Here is a 6716-nt window from a genome sequence, read left to right on the forward strand (position 1 = left end):
TCATTGTTGTTTAGCTGGCCCGGGCTGGGTTTGAACCCACCAGCCCTGGTGCATGTGGTCGGAGCAGTAACCACTGTGCTATGAGCACTGAGCCTATAAACTGAATCTTTAAGCAACCAAATCTCAACAAATCTTTGTACTGTATTTATGGGCCACTTACTATACTCTTATGTACACAATAGCAAAATGGGAGTTTCTAATATGTTTTAAGCTATGCAATATCATTTGAATAAATGTTCAGTTTCCCATGTTACCTCCTTGAAAAGTATATTGCTTAAAGAAGTATTACATCCCCCATGGTTTCCACATGGTTGGGCCAAATGCCACTGTCTTGTGCTCCTAAAGCACCAGGTGCACATCTCTTTAATAACGTTCAAATGATGTGCTATTAGCTCTACCTGTTTGTTTGCCTCCCAGGACATTATTATCATCTTATTTAGCACTTAGCACAGTGCCTGGGACAGAGTAGTGGTCAATAAACCTTTGTTCAATGAATGGGTGGATGGATTAATGAGGAATGAGTAAATGGCATACTTTAAAACTTCATTTCAATTTCTGCTAAAATGAGCTGCCCTCGAAGAGATCTTTCGTAATCAGCCAGTGTAAGCATCCCACCTATCTAACACTGTCAGCCTCTATCTTTTTACATTGTTTTATTTTCCTCCATAATATTTTATGAACATCTGAAATTGATGTACGTTGTTATCTATCTTTTATTGTCCATCTCTCTCAGCTGTGAAGATTAATTTTATGTGTCAATTTGGCTGAGGTAAGGGATGCCCAAATAGCTGGTAAATAAAACATTATTTCTGGGGGTATCAATGAGAGTATTCTGGAAGAGATGAGCATTTGAATTAGTAAACTGAGAGAGCAGGTGGTTCTTCCCAATGTGAGTGGGCATAATCCAACTGCTGAGGGTCTAAATAGAATAAAAAGGAAAAAAAAAAAAAAGGTGAATTCACTTTCTTTGCCTAAGCTAGGACTTCTATTTTCTCCGGCCCTTGGACATTAGAGTTCTTGGTTCTTGGCCTTTCAGCTGCGGACTAGGATTTATGTTATCAGCTGACCAATTCTCAAACCTTTGGCCTCAGACTGAATTATACGTACTGTTTTCTTTGTTCTCCAGTTTGCAGATAGCACACTGTGGGATTCTTGGCCTCCATAACTGCATGTACCAATTCCTATAACAACTCAATCAATCTATCTACTTATCCTATTGCTTCTGTTTCTCTGGAGAAGCCTGACTTAAACAATAACTCACATAGGTGCTGTGGCCTTGCTATGATTGTTTATGGCTACATCTCTAGGACCTAGAACATTTGCAAGCACTACTGTTTTCTTTTAAAATAAACAAATGCATGTTTTTGTTTTCCATCATTGCATGATAAATTACTCCAAAACTTAGTAGCGTGCCTCAAAACAATAACCATTTTATTATATCTCACACTTTTGTAGGCCAGGAATTAGGGCAGGGCTCAGCTGGCAGATTCTTCTGTCAACTGAGGGCCAGATTGATCTGCAGAGTCCCAGACAACTTTATTTAAATTTTAAACACCTTGGTAGAGGTGACTGGAATTCTGGACTTAGTTGAGTCTGATGAGCAAAGTGTTTACACCTGGTCAGGGACCCCCCCCCCCACCCAGACAGTCAGACTTCTTATATTGTAGTTGAGAGTTCCCAGAGAAAATTCTAAAACATGCCATTTCTATTACTTACCCTCAAAAGTCCCATTCTCACATATTCTATTCATCGAGTAAATGACTAAGTCTAGCATATATTCAAAGGAAGGAGAATTCTCTCAAAGGGAAGATAAGCAAAGAATTTATAGGCATTTTAAAATCTTCTACAATGCATGAAAGGAAAAAAATAAATGTGTAAAATCAGACAAGGATTTAAAACAGAACACTGATTGTCAAATGAGCCAGACATAAGTATGCAAGAAGAAAAGAATTTACAACCTGTACATCTTTTCTCCACTCACATAAAGACCAACTTTTATAGGGAAATCAAACTCCTGGAAAATGTCTGTTCAACATTTACTATGTATCAACCAGTGTATTGAGAACTTTCTATGTATTCCTTCATTTGGTCCTTACAAACCAGAGAATATCATTATAATTACTCCCATTCTTTTTTTTTTTTTTTTTTAGAGTCATAGTCTCACTTTATTGCCCTCAGTAGAGTACTGTGGTGTCACAGCTCACAGCAACCTCCAACCCCTGGGCTTAGGTGACTCTCTTGCCTCAGTCTCCCAAGTAGCTGGGACTATAGGTGCCCGCCACAACACCTGACAATTTTTTTGTTGCAGTTTGGCCAGGGCCGGGTTTGAACTCACCACCCCTTGGTATAAGGGGTCAGCACCCTACCTACTGAGCCACAGGTGCAACACAATCACCCCATTCTTACAGATGATGAAATTGAGGCACAGAGACATTGATGAATGTTCAAGATTACATAATTAGTGAGTGATAGTACTGAGCTCTGAATCCAGATGTTCTAACACTAGACCCCTACTCTTAGCCACCAAACCACAGGGCTCTCAAGCTAGGCAGTCTACTTATTACAAAGCTGATTTTCTCCCAAAGAAGGAGCAGGAGGAGCCTATTTTAAGGCGGTGAAAAGGACATGAGCTTTATAGTCAGCTCTCTTGTCATAACCTTGATTCTTTGTAGTACTAACTGTGCTAGGCAAAGTTATTTAGCTTTAATTACTCATCTGTAAAATAGGGATGATAATATCTAGCTTGTAGGATACAATGAAGATTAAAGGGAATATTTTAAAGTGCCTAGACTAGATCCGTCACTTAGATTTGAAAAGTGTTAGCTCCTATCTCAAATACACAACTAGTGCCCTACTTACAGGGAGAATCAATCCCATTCTGTGTCACAATTTTTCAGAAGAATTTCTTATGACGTAATTAAATATTTATACTGAAAGGGGAAAAAAAAGTGCTCCAAAAATTTAAGTTTATCTATATCTCTAGCCAGTTTCTGCCCTACCTAGTATGAACAATAGAATCAATTCTTTTAACAAAAACAAGTTTACCACTGACAAATTAGTAGTAGGGAGCTGTCCACACAATTTTCCACTGATTATAGAAATAGTTTTAGAACATGCTTACCTTTTAGTTAAAATTAGAATTAGAATGACCTATAAAGTAATATTGGGAAGAAAAATCCTCTAGATTCATGTATAGCTCCATGTTCTACTAAATATCATAGGGAGAGAAATGGTGATATTAGGATATCAGCATTTCAGACTCACAATCTTACCAACATGATTAACATGAATATTTTATTACGAACAGTGTATAGCTCTGGCTTTGTGGGAAAACAATTTCCTTTTCCATAGCTAAAAGCATAAGATTGGCATGTGGCCACTTAAAACTCTTATGTATAATAAGTTACACAACTATTTTGAGTCTTAAATGAGTTACTTGCCTACCAAATAACAAAGAACATCAATTGCATTTACCATTCTCAAGTTATGCACTTTCTGAATAAGGATGGGATATAAACTTGAGAGCAGGCAGGCAGTCCAAGTACACAGAACATAATTATACCATTAGGCAAGGGAAGAAGTAGGACAGCTTGTGGTGACCTAAGGAGAAGGCTCAGAGCTATTAAAAGAAAAAGGGAGAAAAACTAGCTGGAGGTCAAGTGCAGAGTAGTTTGGTATAGAAGCCTAGACAAACACAGAGACAGAAACGTTCTTGACTTCTAATAATGCTAGTACCACATTTGTGGTACCACAAGTACCACATTTAAAGACCAAAATTGTTTCCTAGCATACATTTTCTAAGTTAAAAATGGGAGTATTGAATTTCTGAGTAGGAGAACTTCTCTAAAATAATAGAAAATATGAGATTTAGAAAAGAGATAAATGGGTGGGAAAACAAAGTCTGGTGATTCCGGTCTTCTTAAAAAATGTGAAGCTAGTTATTTATTTTAACAATTGAAAAGAAGAACAGAAGCATTTGGATCTTGAAGAGAACAGATTTCAGAGAGAACTTAAGGAGGAGCATGAAAAACCAAGACTTGGAGTTTGGTTTAAGAAAATTTAAGGGGGTGGCACCTGTGGCTCAAAAGAGTAGAGTGCCAACCCCATATACCAGAGGTGGCAGGTTCAAACCCAGCCCTGGCAAAAAACTGCAAAGAAAAAAAAAAAGGTTCAAAAGAAAGTTTAAGAAAGGGTGAGACCATGTGGTAGACACAGAGCAACAGAAGAGGTAACTGTGATTACCAAACGAAGCCTTTTATGGCCAATGACTTACAAAGGATAACAAATCTCTGTTAATTATATAATAAGTGCATTTCTAAAAGCTTCCTATGAATTAACCAGTAGAGACCAATTAAAGGGATAATAGTTTACTCTTCACTCTCTGCTCATTAAGTTACTATAGCAAGTTTGGCAGCCTAACAAGGAGGAAAAAAAAAAATGAACGTTCGCCCATGGAGGGTATTAAAATTCTACACCTCCTTAAAGTCATAGAACATTTCACAAATTATTGCATTTGTGATTTTTTGTGATCAGTGCACATGCTGAATGAGACATAGTAGTAGAAAGGCAAGAAAGGGAGGTCTGAACGTCTCATACCTCTCAATGCCCTGAAATCATCATCCTGGCAAGAATGTGAACTGGTCAATTGCTACGCATCCTTTTTTTTTTTTTTTTTAGGGGCCAAGTGGCAAGATTAGATTTTGTACAATGGAAAACAACCGACTGGAGACTCATTTTTCAAGGAAATTGCTCTAATTATAGGCAGCTCCTTGTATGTTCTGTGATTAGAAGCCCACCCAAAGGGATGTCTGCTTCTAAAAATATGCTTCCCTTTGATTGAGGTTCCTGAATTTCCCATCATCACGTATCCCTTTAGGTTTACAGCGTATAAAGAAAAGCCTTAGGTCTGTTGGAATATGAGGCCAGGGTAGACCAGGAAGATGGAGCTTGGCCTACAGGAGAGTTTGGTATTCAAGAGATGAACAGAAGGGTCAGCAAAGGGAAAATGGAAAGGTAGCTTTTCTTGATACTCTCCAAGGATTTGGCCCAAAGGAAATAAGAGTTTGATGTTTTCTACTAGTGAGTAAGATATTACTCCTTGAATGGACTATTTTTGGTATCAATTAGTTTTTCTGCTTACTGAATTGTGTTTTGTGTATTTATTGCAAAGCTTTGCTTCTTTTTGGAAATTGATTTTGCCATTTGGTTCCTTTCCAGATCAATTCCCTTCCAATCACCATTAATGACTATTGACTGCATGTGACAATTTTTAGCGTCAGATGGGCTAAAGGCCTTTGCTGGGAGAGATTCATATCAAATCTGAGATCTCCTTTTACCTAAATCTTTAGAGTTTGGTTCAGATAGAATGATTATAATAACCACATGTACATGTACAGAAACTTATATATATATGTATATATATAAAAAAAAATTCAAATACATATTTTTATATATGTTATAAATTCTCTAACTTGCCCAAAGGGAATGAATGTTCTATATTTTTTTAATCCATTTATCTTACTCATTGAATTGGCTTTTTTTGGACCTTAATTATTTTGTTGTTTGTTGTATATATATTATATATTACACATATGATGTATAACAAATATTAAAATGTCATCTCCCTATATGTATGTATTGCATTAGAATTTTTATGAAAGAGAAAGATGTATACACACATTTTAAACATTAATATTTGAAGATACTTACTTTTTCTAGGTGGTTATTCATATCGAGATGAGTCAATTGACATCATAATAACTATAGAGTCCAACTCCGAAATATTTCCCCTCATTTCCACCCCCACCACAATTTCCCTGGTTTATGTCCTCATCATTCCTGAAGTAGCCCAGCTTTATAGTAGAGTTGTTCCCATCCATCCCCTGCCATTAATTCACAATGTCATCAGAATAATTTTTTTTAATCTTATTTTGTCACCTACTGCTTTAAAACCTATGATGGCTTCATATTGCCCTCAGGACAAAGTTCAGACTTCTTGCCATCATATTCTAAAAACTGGTCCTAGCCAATCTCTGCAATTTCATTTCCATATCTAACTTTCATTTAGATTCTATGCTCCAGCCATGTGAATAATCTGTAATTTGTAAAAACCAGGTATTTTTGGAGACCTCCTTATCTTTTTATACATGCTATTCCTTCTTTGCATGCTAAGCCTTCTAAGAGCCCTCTCATCTTGTGTCCCATGGCCGAGTTAATTTTTCAAGAAGTTAGACATGATTTCCTCTGTGATGCTCCAGCAATACACACGGATATCTAGCACTGATCACACTGAATTAGAATTGTTTTCTTCTTTGTTTTTCTACTAGACTGTCAGTCTTGTATCCCAGAATCTGTTGCCTCACTGCAGTGCCTGAAATATAGTTAGGTACTTTAATACTGAATGAACATGGGAGGTTGCTTCCATTAAACAAAAAATTAATCTCTGCATGGGTCTACTGCCTTTTCCAGATAATAGTCTTAAAATTTGAAGATGTTTGAATTTATGTTTGAATTATCTTCCTCTGTTCAACATCTCCAGTAATTCAGCATCCTGATCATCTTTGCCTTGGTGACCACAAACTCCTTCTGAACAGATTTCGTATCTAATCTCATCTTGCTTTGTGAATGTCCAATTCATTTCCTAAGTGTAACATTTCCTCTATCATCTCTTATTCCTAAAGCTATCTCCTTCCCGCAGAAGAATTCTGATACTTTGT

The sequence above is a fragment of the Otolemur garnettii genome, unplaced genomic scaffold (genome assembly GCF_000181295.1).
Source record: "Otolemur garnettii isolate 467f Iridium unplaced genomic scaffold, OtoGar3 scaffold00007, whole genome shotgun sequence".
Lineage (NCBI taxonomy): Eukaryota > Metazoa > Chordata > Mammalia > Primates > Galagidae > Otolemur > Otolemur garnettii.